Here is a 25,174-nt window from a genome sequence, read left to right as displayed (position 1 = left end):
TTCTCCCTGAGACAAGAGCTTTTGTTTCATTTTAGGTCTGCAAAGAACATCAGTAGAAGGTGTGTAAAGCTCTGGCCATAAGGATAAGCACTACTAAAAGGTGTATTACACCCACGCAACAGGTGACAAGACTGAGGCGCAGAAATGGGGTGACAACCTTACAGCCTGCCAGAGACAGCATCTGTTGCCAAAATGCAGCCTCAGCCTCGCCCCCATCATCCCTGTCTCCCAAATATTAAACATGTAGCTGATCCCGGCCTGCATAAACTGGTCTCCAGTGCTTGGGCAAGGAGGAGCTTTGATTTGCCTGCCCTGTGGAGAAAACAGACAAAAGATGGGGAGGAAGGGGTCTCCACCCCAGTGCCATAAATCACGGCTGATGAAAACTTACATGAAGTTTTGCTGTTTCTGGGGGAATTTTACATTTTTAGTTTGGGGACATAAATGCTGTGTGGCTCTACTGGCATGTTGAGCAGCATCCAGTTGAGTTATTCATTTTTTCTCTATGAGCAGCTTCAAAAAGAAAGATCACATTAATGAACTGGCAAGTAGATAAAAAGTGGGCTTTATTTACATGAAAAAGAGCAGATTGCAACCCTACTTGACTTTAAGCTGTTAACTATTAACCTGCTCTCTAAGAGCCTGGTAGGAGGTCTCCCCTGCTTCATACTACGGAAAAAATGGGCAGTCACTGACTTGGTTCCAGCTAAAAGCTTCAATCCATTTGGTGTGCCCCAAATCATTACAATTTGTTGCCCCAAATGCAACATATTGCCTCGTTCTGAAGAAAGGTAGTTTGGAAAGTATTTCTGAGACTGATCAGATGAAAGTGTTTTGGTTTGGTTTGGTTTGTTTTTTTAGCATTTTGATATGAGGCATCACAGGTGGATTTTGCAGCCTTTTTATCTGGGGTTATGCTGTTCTCACTCCATTTATCCAGGCCAAGTTCAAGTTCTTGTACACTGAGTTGCTGATGTCCCTTTTTTTTTTTTTTTTTTTTTTTTTTTTATCTGATTCATCCAAAAGGACCAGCACTAGGCAACGCAGGAGCTCAGCCTTCACTCCCATTTAGTTCTGAGCTCCTGTTGGGGATGTCACTCCTGTAATGGTGGATGAAGATTTCCCAAGTGAGAAATCAGTGGAGAAGAAGCATATTATACACGTGCTCTTGGAAAGACACCAGAGGGTAATAGCTTCAGATGATTGGGGCTGTAGCTGTTCTAACAGGTCAGAGCTGAAGGACTCCATGTGAGTGTTAAAACAGAGCAAGGGAAAGCTGGCCACTTGGCACACATGTAAGTGAGCTCCAAAAGGTACAACATGAGGTTGTGCACACATGCTTACTTCAGCCCTTTTCTATCTTTGTTCTGTGTTCAGTTGAAGAATGGACCTGGAGAAGGAGGAAGAGAACCTGTAATTTATATAATATAAGGCTAGGTCACAGCACATGGCACAAGAAAGCCAATGAGACTGCTTACTCCACAGTATATCTGGCTTTGACTAAATTTTCCATGTGTGGGTTTGCAACCTTAAATTTCAGTTATCAAGAGGATCAAAGGAGGTTATGCAATTTCCTGGGATGTTTTTCTTAAGAGGAAAAAGCTAAAAAACAATTCTGTCACTCAGCATTAGGAGCCTGGAAACCTTAGCCCTCAGCACCACAAATAAAAGGCACTTTGGGTGCTGTAGCGTTGGGGCTCACTACGTCACATGGCACCAGGAGAAAATTATTACCCTGGAGAGGAGATGCTGCCTGCCATCCCTCTGCTCTAATTGCAAGTGGAGGAAAACCTGCATTAGGTGTTGCCACAGAAGAAAAACTGGCTGTTGTGGCGGAGGGCCGAGCATGTGTCTTCAGAGCAGAATAATCGTATCCTGGCTGTGACTACATCTGCCCGAGCAGCAGCCAGGGGTCGTGCTGCTGCCTCCTTGGTGGCATCCTTCAAAATGTTTGTTTGCAGCTGCTCTGAAAGATGGGCCCTCCCTCTGTCAGGCTGTCATGAGATCAGTAAAGGGCATTGACCAAAGCTCAGGACATACTGGCAAATTCTTAAAGGTACTGTAAATGAGAAATTTCTTCCTCATAACAGCAAAAGGTCATGTGCATCTTTTCATCAGGAGATACTACATCAGAAATTACTACTGAAGTTTAAAGTGGACTGTTACCAACCAGCTCTATAGTCACCAGTGTCCTCAGTCATCCACTTCTGTAGGCACAGATAGCCTGAGATTACACAAATGAGGATGTAATTTACAGGTAACTTACTGTAATAGCTACAGGTACTTTGTCCAACTTCAAGAAAAGGGCTTTCATTCTGCACACTGGAAGCCACGGGTCTCCCTCATGTCCCATCACCTCCGGCAGCCCCAGGCAGATGCCTGGGAAGCCCCTGGCTGCTCGAGTAGCACTAATTGAATATGCCAGGCTCCAAATTCTCCTTTTGTATCTTGCATCACCTGTGAAGAGATGGGATTTGAATCTTAACAGTATTTTCAAATGCAATCTGTTTTTTTCCAAAGATTTAGCTGCCTCATTGCCTACTGAAGATATAACAGCTTATCAAAACCATTTGATGATAACGTGAGGTTGCTGATCTTGTAGAAGTAAGACCAGTCAACGCCTGCAATGAGCTCATTCAGCGCAAACTTCTGAACTTCTCCTAGTGCTCTGGCTGCAGCGGTGGCGCTGATTACAAGGTGATCTCAACACGATTTCTTTTAAAGGGATGTTTTTCTGCATTCATGCCGGCAGTGCAATGCTGGGCAACACAAGGTAGTGTGGAACCCTAGAAGATCAAAATCAGAAGGAAAAGGAAATTAATGTGGGAAATAAAAGGAAATGTGCCTGCTTAAATGAGTTTGAAGCTCTCGAGAGGCAGGCTCCTTTTTTACAGCTACAGCTGCCAATACTGAATTTAAGCAACACTAAATGCTTTAGACTGTGCTTATCTGAACAGTGCTGATACCTATTCTACAGGAAAGTCCTTTTGGGCTGTTTCATTCTGCTTTCCACGTAGTCCATATTCAGCATTTCTCTCTTCTACAAAGGAAAGTCTCCAGGACAGAAAAAATACCTTGATGCAACACTGAAATTGTGGTTGCGATCATCAGCAGTTTGGAAATTTCTAACCCTGCCCACGTCTTCATACAAATTACACTACAAGACCTCCTTCTATTAAATCAGCACCCTGCTCCAGGAAGCAGTAAGTCACTGGTAAGTGTAAAGAAAAGTGTTTTACCTGCAAAGAATACCCATAAATAGCATTCTGTATTACTGTGTGGTATGTGAAAATCTAATAAATGACTACAAGGCAATCCATAAACCTGAGGAGGCAGGGTTACAATTACTGAACACCCTACGCTTTTTTCTTTTTTCTCAGTTTTGATTTAACTCTGAATACTGTTTTCTTTTTCTCTCTCTTTTTTTCTTTTTTTTTTTTTTTCTACTATACTGGAGAGCCAAGTAATTTTATTTTGCTTTAGGAGAAGGACTCTCCCTCAGGGATTTTAAAACAAAGAGTTACGCATTCAAGGTACGCTTTTGCAACTGGCTTAACAAGATGACATCTATTGTGTGCGGATAGTTCAAATAGTTTTTAATGACACTTCCCAGCACAACACTTGGGTTTAATACACAAGCCTTAAAATAAAACAACATCGTTCCTCTCCCCACACCATCTCCCTCTTTTGGAGGTATTTTGGTGAGGGAGGAGGGAGTGTATTTTGTTTGGATTTGCTTGGTTTTGTTGTTCTGCAGAGGCACCATGCAGAGCAGCAGCAGCCAGGCCAGCGGCTCTTCGTCTGCACAGGGAGCATCGCCTTCAGCTGGGCAAAGCAAAATCCTTTCCTCTCCTTCTCACCCTCCCCTGACTCCTTTCTGGGCAGCTGTCCCACAGGACAGCCCCCTCCCTTCCCTCCCAACAAAAAGGAAAGGCAAATGGGGTGAAACAGCAGTAAAATGGCCCTGCCAACCAGCCTTCTAACACATAGCTGGAGGCAAGCACCTTCAGCACAGCGGCAGCTTCACGGGGCTGCCCCAGGTCTCTACTCACTTTTACTCCACTGATCTCAAAGGCTGGAGTGTGTGCTTTTTATTAACTACCTCGATACTCAGCCGGGATCTGCCATCCTCAGTGCCTGCCTCCTTGCCTCCCCATGTTACGAGGAGTCTGACACCTGCTCAGCTGCAATTTTCCCCCTTCAGCTCATAGCCCTGTGCAGTTAGCAGATAAAACTGCTTGAAACAGGACTCTGAAAATGCTCTAAACTGGAATCTGAAAATGAAATAAATACACATATTTCTGCCAAATGATACCGCTGAAAAATGACCTTTATGTGCTGCCCTGTCCTCCTCCAAGGCCTGCTAAACCCACAAGAAAGATTCCCATTAGTAAATCACTATTGGATCATTAAACCTTTTTAAGGCACTATGTGCTTTACTGAGAGAATGAAGATTACGACACAGCCGTGCCTGCTGCCCACTGACAATCATGGGAACCGACCTCAGTAATAAATCCATGAATTATCTGGCTCACTTTGACCGGTTCTCATGCCAGAGCAGCTCCTTTGATGTGACCGTCAAAATCCAAGGATGCCCAATAGCGGTAGCCACCAGCGAAACAATGGAGAAGTAATAATTCAATATAAATATGTAAAACCTGGTTCCCCATATGCCCAGCTTTTGCAGTGGGATATTTCTGTGCCTGTGGTTGCAATGGGAGGGAAAAAAAAAAAAAAAAAAGAGAGAGAAATAAATTCCTCCCCTTTTTTCTGTACATAACCCTTTAAAGGAAGAAAAGCTGGGTGTTTCACAGAGACAACTTCAGCTACCACAGATGTGCATGACTTTTTTAGCTGAGGGGGGCCCCTGATGCTTTTCAAAAGCAGTCTGATATTCAGAACCAATACGCACTTAAGGACTGATCCTGCAGAGGAAATTAGGACGTAAGTAGCCCCACTCAGAGGAACTATTCCACTTCAACGGGACTATTCATATAAATAAAGTTAGTTGTGCTTTTAAGCCCTTGCAGGACCAAAACTTTAGAGGATGCATTCTCATTTGTCTAATTTGCAAAAATATTTAGGTTCCAAGCTCCTTTTGAATGTTTAAACATGTCAGAAATGCAACTGTTTGTCTGCTTCCTGGCTGCCCTGCGGTACAGTAGGGATAATGTTATTTAGTTTCTTGTCCTTGATCTTGTCAAATTAGATGTCAGACTCCAGCGAAGAGATTTCCTTCAAACCCATGTTCATAGCATCAGCACCCCTAACTGGAGTTTCTGTGTCTCACTGCGAGCCTCCCGATAACAGAAGACCATAGCTGTCCTAGAGCCAAGCTGCTTGTGAGGGAGCCAAATTTCTGATGATACAAGGGATGACATGGAAGAAAAATCTCCTTGAAATCACAAGACCAGAAGAGAAGCAGAATTTATTAAAAATTTTTAACCATTGATTTATTATTATTATTTTTCAGTCTTAAAACAAGATCAGCAAACTGTGACAGACTGTAGGTGCTAAAGAAGTTAAGATACCTGGTTTTCAAAAGTGCAGACTACCATCACCTGCATGCAGCCACCAAGAAAACAGCCAGTGTGCACAGCTGGAGCCACCAGCAGCTCCATCCGTGCTTTGCTCTTCAAAACACGACCTTGGGCAGGTCACGGTGGGGTGCCCACACGTCAGCCCTTCCAAGCTGGGGTTTGCATGCATGCAGGCACTCTGCGACCTCACAGCAGGCGGAGGACTGACGGTGGTATGAGCTTGTTATCAGCACACGTGCTTCACGCTCAGCCTCAGCCCGCTTCCTTACCAGGAGATGCACGTGGTATGGCTGGGGGCATGGAAACCACCTGGCAGGATGCAGCAGGATGCTCCACTTCCATTGAGCCAAGACCTTTGTCCAAACAAACTGGGAGCTGGGACTTTCTGCCCAGCTCGGGGCACAGGACAAGCAAATGGAAGTTTATGCAAAACTTCACCCTGCTTTTTGCCAGGCAGTCCCTTCTCTGAACAGAGGGAAACTCATTCCCATTTCTTTCATTTATTTTGCCAGACCACTTGTGCAGAACCACAGCTTATGCAGTACAACTCACACAGTTTCTGCAACGCGGAGTTGTAGTCTCTGACAAAAAATCCCTTGCACAGGATGCGGGGCCAGCCTGGGCGTTTGGCCTCTCAGTGGCGGAGCTGCAGAAGGCTCCCTGCCGTGGCCACGCTCCGCCAGCCCTGCCGGCCTCGCCTGGGTCACTGCTATCCCCTGTCCCACGCAGCAGGCAGCAGCGCAGGGCAGAGCATGTGTTGCAATATCAATTTATAGCCTGTTATTATTTTCCAGCTTTCGGGGGAAGCTGGCACCTCCCAGCTCTGTTTTCCTGCCAGCTAGACAAAGATTAGGCTCAGCACAATACATTGTCAATACAGTTTACTAAACTGTGATTAATCAAAAGACCACATGGGAAACAAAGCATGGAAAAGCAGAAGGTAATGATTGACTGTAGCCACAAGGCAGTCATAAAACAGGTCTAGAAAGCAGATTTTCAGTGAGCAACTGAAAAAGTTCAGGCATTTAAAAGGGTCAGAGCTTTCATAATTTCATGATCAGAGCACTTCTTAATAGGACATGGCAATTGCTCCTGTGAAAACACTTCTTGGAAAATGGCCCTTGGATAGCATTATCTAGAGCTGCCTGTGGAAATTAAATCTGCATTGGACTTTCATTAACATCACCTTAAATAAGACACCTTCTTTCGGATAAAACCATTTCTTTTAAGTTATGATTCAGAGTAGGTTTTCCAACTGTAGTTCTGCAGTGACAATCATAGTAGTATTTGAAATGAGATTGCTATGCTTTTTTAGCTAATCTTACTGACCAAAAAGTGTTACATATCAGATCTGTATCTAGGAGAGAGATTTACACTTGCAAGCCAGTAGTATATTACAGAAATTATGTTGTGAGGGAAAAAAAAAAAAAAAAAAAAAAAAAGTCTGGAGAAGAGGTTGTGTGCCTGACAATATCTTTTGTGTTTTTCTGTTTTTCTCTTCCTTCCATCTCCAGCAGCTTATCTAATAAGCACTTTGCCTTGTTTGTGTCCATTGACTGCCATGGTGACAACAGCACTCGTGTCACAGCACAGCCAGCTCCTGGACTGGTGGATCAGTGCAGAAGGAACCGAACCAGACCCAGACCCTCCTCATCTCCCCAGGCAGCTGATCACGATGCTCACCGACCCAGGATGCAGAAATGCTGGTTCCCTCCTCTGCCTTGGCGCAGACTTTCTGCACACCCTTCTGTTCCAAATCTCCAGGTAGAAAGACGCGATGGAAAGAACCTGGAAGAGGACTGTGTTGCTTAGGATTTCACTTAATGACAGCTTCACCTGCACATGAAGTTGCTTTATCAGCAGATACAAAGCCTTCATTACCTCGCAGCTTACTACAATTGAATGGGTGTATTGTTAACTTATGAAATTGTTTGAAATCTGAACTGCAGCTGTGTTGGGAGGCTGGGTGGGAGACGTGGAAGACATGCGACTAGGGTGCCACCTCGTGGCATATTAAAAGGAGGTTTTTATCAATAAGCAGAGGATCGTTTTCCCTTAAGAGCGCAGCATGACGTTTTACTTCATCATTTATTTCCACACTAAAAAAAAAAAGGGGGATAAGTTGCCATCTGAATGTCATGGGAACAGAATAAACCCAATAAGTATATGACCATGTATCCTTCAAACAAAAGTGCAATATGAGGACAAGTAGAAAACACGCCTTTAGAAAAAAACTGGGACCTTTCATTTTCTAAATAGTCAGTTGTGCGAAGTTATATGCTCAACACAGGCAAAATATTTAATGTAAGATTGAAAAAACTTAAGCTGAATTAATATAGTGCTATAACTTAAAATAGGTAGGCAAAAAGAAAAGTTAATGTCAGAGATAAAAGATCAAGTCTGGATCTGAAAACTCCTATTTTCCGAATTTTCTAATAAGATATAAAAACTAAGAAGTGAGAGTCTTAACTAGATACTCAGCTGCTGGTTAAAATGATCTATATTTAAGGTATTGTTCTCCTTATCTTCCTTATTTCTACTGTCGTGTAGTGCCAGTGACCTTTGCTGCAAGATAGAAAGTAATTGGTCAAGCTTTTGAGGAAGAAAATAAGTGAGAGGAAGAAAAAAGCTAAAATACTTGAGATCCAGTATCTCAGAATGTATCACAGTTGGGAGCAAATTCAGCTACACTTTGAGAATGTGACATTTCAAATAATAATAAAACAACAACAACAAAAACACATATTGATCTTGTATTTTGAAACACCAATTTGTTAGCCTCTGCAGATACGTGCCAGGTTGCTTCTGTAAAGTGTCTTTCATTGCACTGCCTGCCCTCTGCAAAAGAGTCCACTTTCTCTGGGAATTCTGCATTCCAGTGTCATGAATTACCTGTTATTTAGAAAAACAGCAACAAAGAACATGAGAAAGATTCTTCTTCCATCTCTTAAAATGAGTACCCCTCTCCTTCTCTCTATCATGTTAATCTGAAGCACATGAAACAGGGAGACAATCTTAAAACCCCCATAACTGTGTCAAAGAATATCATTAATTCAAGTGTGTAATAATGCAAGTGCAATTTAAGACAGATCAGACAGAAGCTTTATGAACTATGACCATAGTGAGATCACACCCAGGCAGCATCTCACCCCTCTACTCCCCTATTCTCTACTCAGGGATTACATAGATCTGATCTATATTCTTCTTCAGGGAAAAAAAAAAAAAAAAAAAAAAAAAAAAAAAGAAAGAAAGAAAATAAAAGATGATGAAAAACAACTGTTCCAATGTTAGCAAGGCCAAGCACTCATCCCTAGGAGTAGTTATGAGGGGATGAAGCAGTGAAGATGTGGTGGTGTGGCGTATGGCGAGACAGCTCTTGGAGGAAGGAGCCTGTTGGAGTGGCACAGCCAGTGCTAGCTCATCTTAGAAGTGGGCCTGGAAATGATCACAGGCTTCCAGCCCTCAGCTGAAAGGAATATTCTCTTAGTTAGGGCAAACTTCTTGGCCAGACCTCTCAAATCTTAAAAATTTATGATTTTACCACCACAACAGTTTGGCCCGTGATGGAGATGAACACTTATCTTGGAGTCTTTTCAATTCAAACCCAAAGCATTAGGAAACCAGAAAGAGGACTGGTTTCCACTTGTTGCAAGGTGGATGTTCATCCTCTGACTTCAGTGGCAAGTTTCAGGTCTGGCACTGGACTGAAAAGGCTTTGGAAAAGTTATGTTTCCATTTATAGTAAAACACTGGAAACTGTACTCTTTCTTTGTCTGCAAGAGCTATTTTGGTGATTTTTTCCAAGTGTCTAAAATCTTGCATATGATTAACCTTTCTCAAATTACTTTAAAGCAGGGCTCATGCTGCTAAGAGCATTCAAACATACCACTACAAAAACTGAGGTAAGAGCAAATGAATGATTTTTTTTTTGTAATTACTCTGTAAAACCATGCCTTACCTTTTCTGGAAGACAGTCATTACCTGAAATTCACTTTACCTGCTTCTAAAGTGGCCTATAATTTTCTGAAACAGAAAACAGCAACTTCTTCCACCAGCTTGGTAACACATTTCACTGAGACCAAAGAAAGAGGGAGAAGACTAAGAGCTCCCACATGGATATCTCAGAGCAATTCAAGTAAACTGTTATTTATAGAGGAAAGTCCAAGATGAAATAATAAAACTGAGGCCTCAGGAGACCCACTGAGCCTGTGAAAGACCCTTGATGAGGTGCTCACAGAGCATGCTCTTAACAGCCTCCAGTCATGGGGATGATATAATTCCTTAGCTTATATCCTTCAGTCCCAGTGCTTAACTATTGATGAATGTATTGAAGAATGGCAGAGGTTGGAAGGGCCCTCTGGAGGCTGTCTTGTCCAACCCCCTGCCAAGAAGGGACACCCAGAGCAGGGTGCCCAGGACCATGTCCAGGCAGCCTGATCTCCGAGGAGGGTGGCTCCACAGCCTCTCTGGGCTGTGACAGGCACTCTTACCTGCGACAGGCACTGCCCCACCACAACTGAAAAGGTCCTGCCCCTTTTTTACCCTGCACGCCTGTTCTTCAGGCATGAGGCAGCAGGGAGAGGCATGGCCAGCAGAGGAGCAGGGGACAAAGCTCCTCCAAAACGCAAGGCCTGTGCATGGCGGGGACAGCGCCCCACGTTTCAGCTGGGTCCCCACTGCCACAGCCCATGATGGCACCAAGTGACCACTCACCTGTGTGGGTGCGGGAGCACCCTTAGGTGCCAGAGCAGGCAAAAATAAAGGACAATACTGTATTTGTGCGTGCTGGCCAACAGCACTGCCCATTGGGTACTAGAAACTCTGCATGTGGGAATATCGTATAGTATCGCAGAGACATTTTTGTGAAGGCAGGACTAGATGCTCCTTGAACTGTGAAAGCAAAAGTAAAGGTATATGGAGAACTCTGAGAATTAATAACATGCCATTGAAAAACATCTCTTCCCTGACCGGGAATCGAACCCGGGCCGCGGCGGTGAGAGCGCCGAATCCTAACCACTAGACCACCAGGGAACTCTGCGAGTAGTTTTCAACTCCTTTACTAAGACCTTACTCACAAGACCACACCCGCCTTGCTAAGATCTCCCCTGTTACCCCCCTCCTGGACCGTACCAAGGCCCGGCGGCCGCTGTGCACAAGGCAGGGACGTTCCACTGCGCCCCGCGGGAGGGGGTGCGGGGAGGGCGCTCGGCGGGGCGGGGCGGGGCGGGATGGCGGCGGCCCCAGGGCGCTGTGGGGGGGCCCCGTTCCCCCCCCCCCAGGCAGCGTCTGAGGGAGGAGGGAGCCGTGGGCCGGGCCTCCTCCTCCTCCTCTTCCTCCTCCTCTTATTCCTTCTCTTTCTCCTCCTCTGTCTAGGGGAAAGCATCACAAGAGTATTTGTTAAAAATATGTTTAACAATAAAAATAAAAAGGCTTCAGCATACCTTGTGCAAAGCACATCACTGTTCGGGTTCCCTTACTTCGTGTTGCCTACTCGTGCCCCTCCCAAAAAGACGAGGGAAGGCCTCGTCAGCAGAGTGGCCTGGGCCCCAAATCTGGGCCTGGGGTGGGGGAGAAAGGAGATGTGCTGTCCTCTGTACTATTTCAGGACACCCCGATGTGATAGATAAGAACGGGTGACGGGTGACTCCTCTGGTTTTGGTAATGTTTCCATGAGATGAGTGAAAACTTGTCCATAGATGCAGACTGCATCTGGTTCTCCCTCAGGAGTGGTGATTTCATAAGCAACGCAGAGCTGTAAGCTATAATAACAAAGTAGTTTCCTCTACGCAAGCCGTGTCCATAATACGAGAGGGTTTGCTCTGTACGAGCAAATCGCTAGTTCTCAAACCCTCTGCCTCTGAAATTCGTTATACAAGAAACCTTTCCCACATTAAGAGAGATAAGCTTCAGACTTTACGCTTGTGGATTCTGCAAATATGCCTTAGCTTATCTCCAACAGTCTCAGTCAGAAAGCAAACGTGGACTCCCGCGTCCTTGGGGTGTGCTCAGGGGCTTGGGGTGTTTGGTTTCTGCCTTACCGAGTCCCAGATGGTTCGTTTCAGCCCAAACCAAACCTCTCTCAGTTAGCAGGCTTGAACACGGTGTGCATTTGGATTGAGATGGAGCTTGCTTTTGTCCAAACTGATCGATTTTAGTATGCAATGATGTAAGTAACTTATAAAACTGTAACGGTAGGATTAGGCCCCGTTGGACAGAGTCAGTTACCTTACACACTGCAAGAACTGCAGTTCACGTGCGTATGTTGATAGCAGCTTCTTTGGTAAGACCAAGGCATTTTCATCCTCGAGGGGACAATGCTGAGGAGTGCTGGAGGCAGAGACCAAGGTGCCACTGTGGCCTGAAATATATACAAAGACAGAGACGTGGCAAGGTGATAAAGTCCCTGGTCCCAGCAGGTCACCAGTGCCCCTTGGTGAAGAGAAAGACCATGTGGGACCTGGTTTCACGCCAGTGTGAGCCGAGGGTAAATGTGCCATTGTAAACACAGTGAGTATTTTGATCCCAGAGCCTGCCAGGAGCACCAACTGAATATTAAGGTAGTTCTGAACCACAGGAACCGAGCTGGTTTGAATGCATTTGTGTGCTTAACCAGCTCCACAGTGTCTGTTAGCAGCACAGTCTCCTCCACCCCGAGCACTTACCTTCACCCCAACAGAGGCTTTTGGAGGGGTATGGGATTCAGAGCTACAGAGTGGCTATGACACTAACAGCACTCAAGGCAGACACTTTAAAACTAGGGTAGGTCCACATGAATGTGCAATAACATGATGAAATTTCTATTTACCAGTGGAAGAATCCTTGATTGCAGCTGTAACATTACTGAAAACTCGAATGTATGTACAAGAGAAGCTTCACCGAAATAAGAAATCTTTTCCAGGGTGTGAACCCAGGCTGTAGTGGTGAGGGGACAGACCCCATGACCACCAGGAAAATAACACGGAGCGTCACAGGGTACGTGGTTATTTTTAGAGAAAGCTTTCTTTTCCGTGCAAGTCATGTGCACTGACAAAAGCTTGTGCCTCTCCTCTGGCTCCCTGCATGCGATAGAGAAACCCATCGGTGAAGCTGTCAGCGATTCAGCCTCCTGCCCGCGCAGCAGCAGCCGCTGCCTGTGCCTGCGTCCCTGTGATGCCAGCTGGAGAAGAATGATCGTCCTGGGAGCCCCCGGGGAGGGGTGTCAGAGACCGATGCTCCTTGCCACCTAACGCGACGGGATGGCTGTGTGTCTGTGATGCGAAGTGAGTAGCACCGTGTCAGAGGCGCCTTCATAGCTGGGTATTTAAAGATGAAAAATCAGAGCCCTTACTTTACCTGCAAGCGGCAAAGCAGCATGCGATTAACTTGTCTGTTCCATATGAATGTATTACGCATTGTTACTGCTCTAATTTGCCTTGTTAATTGATGCATGACAGCAGGCTTACTAGGTAAAAAATGAATGACATCAAAGTAATGTGTTAATTTACTGAAAGTCTTTTATTTGCATATGTTTCTGCTATACAATGGTAAGTACAAATTGTCTTTAGTACCTGGGGTACCCACTTCAGTAGCAGGGAAAATCCTTGATGTGCACAGGCACTGTAAACATTATTTATAATTATGTGTAATGTGTGCGTTTATCACTCCTCTCTTTCCCCAGCTGTATATTTGATCTGGAAAGTCTTGGCATCAGTTTTTCTTCTTTAAGTTATCCTGGCTTCAAATGTGCAGTTTTAGGGAGATGGAGAGGAGAGTGAAGGAAAAATGCTGTACTGTCTTTTGCTATTTTATGCTTAATTCTATGTATGTTCAGAATGGTTACCTAACTGATAGATCATACACATATTCTGGGGGAAAAAAAATGCCATTGTAGTTTGGGTTTCTTATAGCTATTTTCATCATAATATTTTTTTATGGAATGAATCTAAGGAGAATCTTGAAAGAAGTTTTACAAATTTTACATCAATTCTGATATTCCTAGCTCCAAGATCATTTTAGAAGCTCTAAGGTGACTTGCTCTATCTTCTTGCAGTTTAATTTCAACAGAGGTAGGGGGCAGTATGTGAGAATTTGCAGTGTCATGTCTTAGTACTGTGTGGACTAGTTATTTACTATTTACAGAAAACATTTTAAAGACTCTGAAGAAAAATAGAGAAGTAACTCACCAACAATATTTTTCTAAATATTTTTTCAAGTTCTCCTTCTGCCTCCTTTGATCTTCCATTCTTCCCCTGACACCGTTCTTGATCCAGGGAGATCTGTGTCAGCTTTTCCTCGCAGCCTGTGTTATAATGTATGTGATCCCTGGGTCTGGGATACGCTATGGCAGTGGGGTGCTTCATCAAGTGTTCTTACTGAGCTCGACAAATTACCTTAGCTGAAACAAATAAGACTTTTATTATCTCTTTGTGTATGTGAACAAATCCTTTTTCTTTCTCAGTCTCTTCTGGGGAGCATTTTGGAATCATCTGCTGGTTTGCTCTACTAGACAGTAGAAACTGGTGAAAAGTATCAATTACTTGGGGGGAACTTCTCACAGATTTTCAAGCTCTGGTCTTTCTCTGTTTCTCTTTTGTGAAAGTCGTAAAAAAAAAAAAAAATCAACACCCCTGTCTGTTAAATTGTTTTAAATCTAGGCAATTGGTTCAAAACTACAGGGTTAGCTGGGGAGACTTGCAAAATTCCTCTTTGCATCAACTGAAACCAAGCTAAATATAGCAAGTTGTTGTTACGGAAGTCGGCCCCCAGTGCATGGTAGTATCAAGCAGAACCTCAATTAGGCATAAAAGTTTTCCTGTATGAAACAAATTTTGTGACTATTTCATAGTGAAAGATTATAAGAATTATCAGGAAAGACCAGGATTAATGGGAACAGAAAACATCCGTCTACATTTATTTTTATACCTTTTCAAAACAGGGCTGTTAATGGTATTCAGGCTCATCGCCGTAACTCTTTACTGCAGGTTATCTTCCTTAAACAAATGAGCAAAAGCTAACAGATGCAGATGTTTAAAAAAAGAGGACATGAACCATGCATGAGCAATTGCTTCTTTTTTCTGATACTGGCTAAGCTGATCTGAGTGCAGGCCACAAACTTACTGTCAGTATCTGTGGCGGTTTTATTCTCTGCAGTGTGTGCAGTTCTATCGATATACGCTGCTGTGGGTATTCACTGGGAGATCGAAACCCATTCACATATTGTACTGAAATATCCCACATCTATTCTGTCTTCCACGTGTTATTATGCATGTGAGTTTGTGTAAAAAGCTTTTCCTGGGGTAAAAATTCTCAATTTGGAAGTGATTAAAAAGCAAACTTGCATTTTCATCGCCTTCAGAGTAGCACAATCAGCGATAAAACAAATTTGTCTGATCCTGAAATGAATGAGCAACCCAAATTTAAGGTTTTCTTGGGGTAAGGATATTCTAAATTTTAATATCACAAAGACCATGAATTAAGCAATATTAGATAATTTTTGTTCAAAGTAATTGCCACAGGGATATATTACCATGGGAGAGAGCAAATCATTCAGACTGTCTTCTATCATCTGTGCTATACAGAGATCAAAACTAAATTTTGTTCCAAAGGTGATGTGTATTTGTATCTCTACCTATATCTATGTATCATGTTCATCATTGTAACAGGTAGTCAGACACTATCGCTTACTTCCAGACGCAGTAAAATTAAATGGTGTGTTAGATCCAGTCACGCAGTTTCTTCCAACGACACACACTCTGCCTTGAACCCCAGGCGATATCCCACAGTGCTGTAACCAGAACTTGTGACATGCTTCTGTTCCAGCCTCAGCATGCTCGTTCTGCTGCTGTGACAGGAGCTTGAGTGATTTCTTCCGAATACCTGTAGCTGAAATATACATTTAAAATGCTTGGGGCAATGTAAATACCGAAAAGAAATGTGTAGTTACTTTGTCTGCTGTATGGAATCTAAGCATCACTCTCACAGAGTCTCCTACACAAGACAATACAGGTGATGTGCTTGGAATGACGATGGACAGGACAGAGACAACTTTTCCTGCAGCTAAAATAAGCTGTTAGTCACTGTCATTGTCACTTAAGTTCAGCTAGAAGATTAAGTAGGCTTTCCCCAACTTTGATGCTTAGGGCTGCCTATCTGTTATTGCAACTCAGCAAACCCAAAAGAAGTCAGGTAAGTGGTACTATTTTAGGCCTGCACTTTTATTTCTCTCTTTTTTTTTTTTTTTTTCTCCCAAATTTTGTTATCTACACAGTACCTGAAGGGTACCTGGGAGCACAGGCCCATTCTTCTATGTTGTGTTAGAGAGCTTTGTGTTCTTAGCTGATGTAACTTTGGGATTGGCCATCTTTTGCCTGGGTAATAACGCAGGTATAAGATGTAGTAAGTTCAGTATGCTATAAAAACATATCCTCTAAGGCGGAGACTGTGTGTTAAAGAAAATCGGTATCTTGCAAAATGTTTCAGGGAAAAGAAAAGCATGTGACAAATTCCTCTTATATATCCAACAAGTTCTAATACTAACACCGTAACTAATAAGGATAATGATTTCTCAGATGGGTGCACAGCACAGCAGTTGTTTTTCAGACCCGTGCCCAGCGCTTGCTGTTTTATTTTTGCACGTCTTTTTATTGTCTGTACGTGCATGTATACAATCAGGGTTGCTTTAAATGTTGCCGATTGCCTGTCTCGTAGAATTTGGGATTTACCCGTGCTGTAACACTGAGGGCCCTTCCCTGGGCTTCCCAGCCTTTACGGCTGGATCCTGACGGAGGGAGAGGATGGGAAGGGGGAAGGGAAGGGAAGGGAATGGAAGGGGGAAGGGGAGCTCGCCCTTCCCCACGGGACACCGGCCCCGCTCCCCTCCCTTGGCCTCGGCCGGGCCGCGCCCCCTGCCCTGGGCGCTGAGCTGCGGCGGGGCGGAGCCGCTGGCCGGGCCGAGCCGAGCCGGGCCGGGCCCAGCCGCCATGCCGCCGGCCTGCAGGTGCGGGGGGCGGCCGGAGGAGGAGACACGGGGCGGGCAGCGCCGGGCCGGGCCGGGCGGAGCTGGGGCGGGGAGGGCCGGGCCGGGAGCCGGGCCTGCGGCGTGCCCCTGCCGCCAGCCGTGCCGCGAGCCCCGCGCGCCTTGCTGGAAGGTTCCGCGCTCCCCTCGGGCCCCTCCCGGCTCGGCCGCGGGGCTGCGGGGGGCGGCGGGGCCGGGGCATGGTGCGGGGGAGCGGGGGGCGGGCTGCGGGGTGCGGGGCGCTGCCGCCCCGGCCGGGTGATGCTCAGAGCGCCTGTGGGACAGCCCCTGCAGCCTGGTGTGTCAGCAGGTACCTACACGGGGGGGTGCTGCGGCGTGCAGGGGCTGGGGTTTGGGGTGCGGGGGTGCGAGTCTGTGTGTGCGCCCGCAGGGTCTGAGAAATCGGTGGGGAACGCAATAGGAAAAGCCAAGGAAATGCTTGCGCTTCTACGGCTCCCGAATGAAGGCGACTTTATCAGGAGTGGGTGTCTGTAAGCGTAAGTCGTGGTTAAAATTATGCACGTTTCGTGGGGTGTGGGCTGTGCTCCCTTTCATCCTTTTACCTGGGCGATGGCCGTAAATATAAACTCACGGCTGTGAGGATCTAAGCCCCTAAGTAGCTTGGGTCCTGTGGAGAGCTCTACTGAAGCTGGTGGGACTGCCTGGAGACACAAAATGCTTCCTAAAGGCTTTCCTTAGTTAGTTATTTTTTTTTAAAGTGAAGCAAAATCTTGAGTTTGAAGGAAATTCTGTACTTCAGTTAAATTCAGTACTGTTGTTGCATGTTATACTATAAAAAGGCACGCTTCCAGAAAGCCTGATGTATCCAAGTGGTAGAGTCAGCCCTGCGAGGCTCAGGCCTTGCCTTTGCCCAGTGGGCTGCTCTCCTGTGCTTTCACTGTATCAGCAGCCACGTCCTGGTTTTGATTTGCCACATCTGCTGCTGAAATGATAAATGATTTCCTCAGGATTGATTGGACTGGTCCTTGTCCTGTTGGATAGGAGCACTGCTTTGTTGCTCTGTGTATCTGGGATTTTAGAAGGGAAGACTCAGGTTGGCTGGGGATTGCTTCTGTAAATATTTGCCTAGCTCAGGATCCTGACTTCTCCTCAGTGGACGACTTGCAAATGTTTTACAGTATTAGGGAATACGTCTCCCTGCTCGTTTAAATAAAGTTGAAATCGTTGGGAAGTAGTTTGTCTTGGAGAATAACACTTCTTTAAAAAGGTTACGAATAAAGCTGTGAGCATCCTATAGATAGGTATGGCAGCTGCAGGGGCTCTGTGCAGTCACCTATCTGGGTGAGCGTGCCAAAGGCAGAAATTAGCGTAATCCTCTGGAGCACAATCTGATGCAAGGAACTGCTGCTCCAGGCAGCTGGAGATTTTTACAGAAGGCAGCTATGATTTAGGTGGAAGATGAAGGGTCTCGTTTGCCCTGTGCTTTCTAGTAGGCAGCTCAGGAAAGTTGGAATATAACCACCACCAGCAACAGAAATGGTAAAACTCTTTATCTTGCACCTGGCTTGTGCTCTTCACATCGAGGGGCTGTTCAGCAGTCGGTTGTGTTACCTCGGCTCTGCAGGCTGAGTGAATCTGCTGTGGCTGTCCAAGGAGTGACAGAGGGGCAAATCTCTTCCTCCCCATGGTCAATAAGCCAAATATGTCTGAGGCTTTACCGGCTCGGCTCTTATTTTGATGGAGCATCTGCCTGCTGGTACAATGCTAAGGGTGCCAGCCGACCTCTGAGCTCCTCGTTTCTTGCTCCCTGCTGTGTGGGAGCTCAGCCTCAGGGTCAGCTCTGTCGTGGAAGAGGAAAACACACAAATCCTGCTGCTGCTTCAGGGACTCCGTGTGGGTTAGTAGTATTCTTCTTAAAAGAGGAAACAGCTGAGGAGTGAAGTCAACACTGAGAGAACTCACTTAGGGGCTTCATTGACAAGGAAGAAAATACAAGGGTAGGATAACCAAGTTTTCAGATTTTTCATGCTTTGAGATCTGACTTGTTTACTTATCCCCGAGTCATTTCTCCCTAGCCTGATTCATGAAACAGTGAGGCAGTGACGAGGTTCACAGCAGACCAGAGGGATTATATTCCCGCTGCAAACACATTGTTTCAGATTGACACATTAAACACATCTATGGGGGTATTTTTCCCCCTTGTCTTTGCAAACTCTTCTGATTGTGGGTGGAAAGCCATACTTCTTTGTTCTTGATCAAAATACCAAGCAGGTGTAAGCAGCAGAGCTGCAACCGAAAGATGCTGATGAGGAACTGTTTGTTCTGTTGTGAAGTCGGCAGCACTCTGCAGCGGTCCAGGGGCCCTTAGTTATGAATCTGCAATTTCTGTTCTTGACTGTAGGACGGTGTGCAGGCAGGCTTTGTAGGGTGTGCCAGGGCTTCGTGATGGGCTGCAGTACAGAAGCTGGTAGAAGGGTGCTGGGAAAGGGTGAGTTACTTGTGTGGTGCTCTGCTCCCTCACCTGTGCTGCTCCCAGTCTCTGACCAAGCTCGCAGAGCTCATACCAGTGTTTCAGCTCGGTACCACATTGTGAGCTAGCAACGAGCTTATGCTCACTCACAACTTAAGCTAAGATTTCTTGACAAGTTTTTATCTTCTAGGAAGAATTTTGGCTTGGACTTGAGGCTTTTAATGGATACAGTATACATCACAATCCTAACGAACCTTTCTGATCATCACTTATCTTGCTTTTAAAACATGTGCTGAGCTTTCAGTTGCATGCCCCAGACTCCATGTCTTGTGTGGTCCTGTGACCTTGTCAGCTGGATGAAGCCGTTCCCAGCTTTCCGTTGTTGTTTCCTGCAGCATGTGTTGTGATTGAGCATCAGGCCTCCTGTTTGATAAGCTAAACGTAGTTCCTTCTGAAAACCGACCAAGTTCACAAGAATAGAAAGCATCAGAATATATCTCTATACAGGCAAGATTTGTGTTTACCTTCCTCTTTACAGGATCAAATTCAGATTGTTTGTTTGATTCCCTCTCTATATAGCAGGTTTTAAAAAACTTTTGTTAATAGGAATTATACATTTCTAGAAAGCAAGTTTTCTTACAGTAGTTTCACCTATTAGTGACTGATTTGGGGAATCTCCCTTCAGTGTTTCTGTAGATACCTGAGAGCAGTTTCCCCAAAATCTAAGACTTAGGGCAGACAAGGAGCTGTCCCAGTGCACCAGTTAGAGGAAATCACAGCTTTGTTTTGCAGAAATTCACAGTGACAGCTACTACTACCTTGAACTCACACTTGTCTTAAGAAAAGGTAATTTATTCCCTGAGTCATTTTTCAAGTAATTTAACCTTTCTAACAGTGCTCCTTCTCTGCAGCTACACTTGTCTGTTGTTTTTTCTCTCCTTTTTTTTCTGTTTTCTGTCCCACATGCCATCTGTCTGGTTTTCTGTTTTGTTTTCTTTGTAACACCACAAATAGAAAAGAAGTATGCATGTTTGTGAACCATCACTTTTGCGGGGAAGAGGCGTGGATGGCCTCCTGCCAGCTCAGGTGATTCTGTGATTTCAGAAACTAGTTGGGATCTGCCTGGATTGTGGCTTGTATGGGATGTTACATGGGATGATTCAGTATCAGCAGCTCAGCAGTGCTCGCATGTTGTGTCAGCTGTCAGTGTGCAAAATGTAAGTTAAAGAACATAGTAGGTAGTATTAGTGTATTGTAATTGACAGTCTCTTGGTCAAGTAATGCCCCAATTTGATGGCAGGGGCTTTATTTTACCATCAGCTTAAAAAGTGGCATTTCTATAAGGCTTTTCAATAGCTGTAGCGATTCCAAAGAAATTCTGAGTTATTCTGGTAAAGCAGAGTGTGATACTGCATGCAGGTTTCGGTAGCTGCACCAAACACGGTGAAGCTTGGTAGGCTGGAAAATGGCTTGAGTTTCTCCTGATAGTTCCTCACAATGGTTTGTATGTTATTTAGAATATATATAAATATATATAACTTTTCTTGTAATCTACAAGCAATGTTTGACTTTCCATGCTCCCTTTTTTTCCATCCTGGTTTCTTACCAAGCCGCCTGCGGTGAAGCTGCTGAAGACTGATGGCTAAAGGTAGCAGCTCTGATAACGCATGCCGTAAAATCCAGCCAGTCCCATCTGTCCCAGCTCGTAGGGCTTCCAGCCTGCAGGAGTTGTCCAGTAGGCGTGTGGTGCGAGTGGTGACATCCTGGTGACAGTGGGTGGCAAACCAAGTGGACAAATCTTGGACTTCTACTTTGTTATGGGGCAGCGTGCCCTGTGTGCTGAAACACGTCCAGGTGTGTGGTGAAAGATTGACTTTGCCTGCAGTAAGCCAGTCACTTGTGCAGATACGGGTCGAATGTTTAACAGCTGTGTGACAGCTGACGGGCACGGGAGGCCCCCTTGCTGCCCAAGTACCAGGGGTCAAGTAGCACGCAGTCTGAGCAGTCATCTGAGAGGCTAAGAGATGAGCTGTGAGTTGCAAAGGAACAACAAGGGTGGCTTTCTCTGTTCTCCAGCCCTTGTGCTTAGGGATCAGCTGAGGAAATTTTGTTTGATTTACCTTTTTTTTTTTTTTTTTTTTAAGGATATGATGCTGAGCTCTGCTGGGTAGGCATAGCTTCTTATTGCTAGGGTGAATAAATGGTGAGAGGAGGCTGGCATCATTATATCATTATATCACTGTACAGAGGCTAGGCAGGAGCCTGCGGTGTCATCTGTGTTTGTGTCCTGGTGCAGTCACACAGGACTGAAAATGAAATCTCTCATGTGGAGCTAATGCCATGTGGTTGTTTGCTGGGGCATATTTGTTTCCTTAAACGCAAGCATTCTGTGTTCCTTCAAATGGAGCCCTGCTGTGAACTGATCAGTCAGTGGATACATTTAAAAGTGGGTTATTTGTTTTGAAAATCACAGTGTATCGCTTGGTTTCTGTTGGTACAAGTAGCACATTGTCATGAAAAAAGATTAAGGAGCCAGAGATTAGTTTACTTGTGAGTTTCCCACTCAGATGACACTGTGTCAAGTGGCAAGTTTCAGTGTTTTGTCAACTGGTAGTGTCCTTTCCTGAATACAGTTGTGGTAGCTCTCAGTCCCTGGCAGATAACATCAGCTTTTACAACTTAGATGCTCTCAGTGGGTGCTCTCTCCTGGAAATCTACTGGGATAATAAATACAAGAAATCCAGATACTTCTACTAAGGGTATGGGTAGCAAGGAGACTACCAGACTGATGCAGTGATGGATGTTGGTGAGCTGCTTTTAGGCAGTGAATAGTGAGTTATGGAGAAAATATATTACCCAGAAGAATTGGTCCTAGTCCTTCTTGTCTGTGAAGCACGTTTCAGATTATGAGAAAAGAAAGAAAGGTGCATTATGTTCCTTGTTCTCACTTCTGGGAAGGAAATGCCCAGACTCTGTTGAGCAGGATTGCTCTGCTCCTTGCAGAATCCAGCCCAGCTCCATCAGGAGCGAGGCTCAGAAGTGCTGTGGGCAATCTGTGTAAATGGTATGAGAAAGCCAATGAGGTTTGCAGGCTGTCAGAGCTGAAGAGGCCACCTATAGCAATAAATGTGATTTCAGGGTGCTTCTGATGAAGAGGGTTTTTCTCTGTGCTCGTTAACTGTAATGTGGTTGTTTTGTTATGTGGACCAGGATAGGATTTCTGGATGCTATTTTTCATTTTCCTTCTGTGAGGGTTTCAATTTAGAAAATATGTTTCATAGGCAAAATGTTTGTCATCCCTTCGTAAAAGGAAATTGGCCTTGAAAAGTGTCTCTTCTGCCTGTGAGCATCTTTCTGTCTCTATCTACCCAAATTTCTATGGATGTCATTGAAATCTGGACTTTACCTTCAGTGCTGAGCACAGTTTTCAACCCTTAACTGCTTTGCAGTCAACATTGTATTGCACTTAAAACACTGTACCATCTAAAACTTTTATAACTGATGTTTGTTTTGATTTTTTTCTTCATCCCACATGCTGTTTGTTTGGCATTCAGTGATGAAAGAGCTGCAGATGATTATCGTCTCACTGGAAGGCTTTAGGATGACAGCATACTGCGTTATAAATTGAAATTTACTCTATCTGGCCCTGAAATGTATCTTTCTTCCTGTTTCTCTTCACTTTTTATCTTTCTGCTTCACTGAATTCAGCGAGCAGATAGCTCAGAAAAGCTGTGTTGACCTGTGGAAAGCTCGTGGCACGTACCGCCTGCTCATTAGGTTAACCCAGCAGTGCTCTCTGGGCTTGGAGTGTACGTTTTAATCCCAAATCTTGTAGTGGTTATTGATAAGAACACGTATCTAGCTCTGGGATAATGGGCTTCCTACGGGTAATGTGTCAGTGCTTTTTAACTAGATTACTCACATACCCAGATGGGGTAGGTGTAAGCTGCATTTTCCCTTTTTTTTTTTTTTTTTTAAAGGTGTATGTTTTTATCCAGTTTGGACAGATTTCCAGAGGGCCCTTGAAAATGTCTGAATTGCGGTTTGCCAAATCTTATGTTTTTGACACCAAAACTGGATGGGATATAGATCCTCCAAAAAAAAAAGTCTTTAACATGGAGAAAAAAAATGTTACCTGTTCTGGCTGACTTCTACTTGAGCTAGGCCAAGCAATTACTTCGATGTCGCTGTAAACAAGTGAAGAAGCAAGTAGCTAATCAGAGAGGCTGTCTAATTAATTAGGTGGGTAAATGTGAGCGTGTTGTCAAATACCAAGGTGAATTTGGTTTCACACAGAAGTTTTTGTCTTGTATGTAAGTGCAAGCTGGCTCTCAGTACAGGGCCAGAAGCTAAGTCTCTGCAGCGTTGTGTAGGAGCTGGAGAAAGGGAAAACAGAAAGATGATAAAGGTTTTGAGGATATTTCAGAAGAGCAAGAGAACTGAATCATTCTTTGTTATGCAATACCTGAAGGAGTTCAGTAAGAAATAAGGAAATAATTAGAAACAGTGCTGCGTTTAACCGTGTGGCAGTAGGGGTGCGAGGGGCTGTGGGAGCGCTGTGACAGGAATGCGCCCTGGGCCGCAGCCTGCATGCTGGCATGCAGGGCCGTGCTCACAGCCCTATAATGCAGTAAATGTTGGGGGCTGAGCAGCTCAGAAATAACCAGTCAAGGTTTTCAGCCTTAATCTTGTGTGTTACAAACACACAGGATTTTCTGTCACAATTAAATCCTTCAGTATGTTACTTAATATACAGCGTATGCAGTGTGACAGAGTTGGGGTTGCTATGGAGACCTGGCTTTTTGGTTCTGTTATCCGTGTTTCAGATCGGAAAACATTTCCATTGCACTAGGCTGAGACTCCCTTTTCCCTCCAGCTCCTCCTCTCAGCCCCTTCTGCTTCTTGGCTGGGAGGTAGGTGAGGGAGGAACGGCCGTGACCTAGGATGTGCACGGGTCCTTGGAGCAGGCTTGACTGGAAAAGGGATGCTGAGGGGGAGCTTGGAAATGAGCCTTTTCCTTTTGAGTACCTCTTCTGTCTTGTTTTGTAAGTGTTTGAGTATTTAAATGCTGATCTTTAATATTGTAGTGTCACTAGGCTGTTAAAATTTGATATTTTTTTTTTCCTTAAAACTTGAAAATAATAGGGGCTTTCTAAATAAAAGTTTATGGTAATATTCACAGCACAATTATTAATTTTGTGGGAAATGTACCTGGCTGATTGCAACACTTCCCATTAACCTGATGGATTTCTGCATATTTTTATACTTTCTTGTTTCTTGGCCTTGTTCTGTAGAGCACTGAGAACATGCTAACCAAGTCTCACTGAATACAGCAGGGCTATTTGTAAATAGAAACCTAATGTTATGCTTAAGTGTTTTGGGACCTGAAGTAATTAGAAGGGAATTTACAGTACGTGTATTTGTGCCAAACATTGAGCTGCATCTTTGTTTTTCTTGATGTGACTCTTCAAAGTAAGAACATTGGTCGCTTTCAAACCTACCTCTACTTGATTTATCTTCGGTATAATCCTTTATTGGGTTGGTGGGGCAGGAACTGAGAAGAGAGTAAATTTGTGAAACTGTGAGTATGCATTTATCTCTTGTAGGCTGTGCCTCTCACCTTGAGCTTGCTGGCTGTAGGCTTCATCAGCAGGGCTCCTCTTCCCAGGTGTCAAACAGTACGTTCACCGTGCTGGGTGACTGCACCAGAGTTACATCTACAGACATCTGTCCTGGCTTTCTGCTGCAGTTCTGTCTTTTATAGCAGAGTCGGCAGAAAAAAAAACACATCCATGCGTGCAGTTTATCTGTGTGGTGCAAAGCCTGGTTCTGCTTTCAGTAGGTCAGCCCATGGAAATAGGTGTGAGCTGGTATGGCAGGAGACAACTGAGCTGCAGATACAGTCTCTTCTGATGACTGTTACACACAGGTAATTGGTCTGGTAACTTCTGGAGTAAGAGTGATAAAGAGTTGCAGTAGGTGAAAGGGAGAAAGGCGAAGGGCAGCAGTACTTCAAGTCGCGGGAACTGCTTGCTGCAGGGGCGTGTTTTAATGGCTTCAGAAAGCCCAATTTCTTTGGCTCGGCACTTTTGCTGGCTGAGGTCCACTCAATTGGTAAAGGACGTTTGCTGTACCTCTCAGCAGTGGTGCTGCTGTGTCAGGAACTCTGCATTTTTTGCTAATGCAAATCCCACTTGAGTGCTACAGGAG

At 44.7% G+C, this 25,174-nt stretch overlaps 1 protein-coding gene, 1 long non-coding RNA gene and 1 other non-coding gene across 10 annotated transcripts in view; 1 reads left to right on the top strand and 2 right to left on the bottom strand.

Moving 5' to 3' along the window:
- Positions 1 to 4,798: 4,798 nt before the first annotated feature.
- LOC140002197 (uncharacterized) lies at positions 4,799 to 16,231 on the bottom strand. 2 transcript variants are annotated; one of them, XR_011808381.1, is made up of 5 exons: positions 15,204 to 16,231; positions 13,703 to 13,914; positions 11,766 to 11,898; positions 9,538 to 10,909; positions 4,799 to 8,432 (listed from the first exon to the last, which is right to left on the bottom strand). It is a non-coding gene; the product is annotated as an uncharacterized lncRNA (long non-coding RNA). The 2 variants fall into 2 exon arrangements; XR_011808380.1 differs by having other exon boundaries at positions 4,799 to 10,909.
- TRNAE-CUC (transfer RNA glutamic acid (anticodon CUC)) lies at positions 10,500 to 10,571 on the bottom strand. Its single transcript has one exon. It is a non-coding gene; the product is annotated as a tRNA-Glu (tRNA).
- Positions 12,603 to 25,174, top strand: part of NCOA7 (nuclear receptor coactivator 7) — an 88,844-nt gene continuing 76,272 nt past the window's right edge. For 2 of the 7 annotated variants that reach the window (XM_027454589.3, XM_027454588.3), the window contains exon 1: positions 16,589 to 16,843. The gene's annotated coding sequence lies outside the window, so the exon portion shown is untranslated. Of the gene's footprint in view, positions 12,800 to 16,377; positions 16,516 to 16,588; positions 16,844 to 16,950; positions 17,031 to 23,855; positions 24,010 to 25,174 lie in introns of those variants that run through there. The other 5 variants (XM_038177749.2, XM_038177750.2, XM_027454590.3 and 2 more) reach the window with 5 other exon arrangements.

The sequence above is a fragment of the Anas platyrhynchos genome, chromosome 3, assembly GCF_047663525.1.
Source record: "Anas platyrhynchos isolate ZD024472 breed Pekin duck chromosome 3, IASCAAS_PekinDuck_T2T, whole genome shotgun sequence".
Lineage (NCBI taxonomy): Eukaryota > Metazoa > Chordata > Aves > Anseriformes > Anatidae > Anas > Anas platyrhynchos.
Note: the sequence above shows the minus strand (reverse complement) of the source record. Positions and strands in the feature narration are given on the sequence as shown.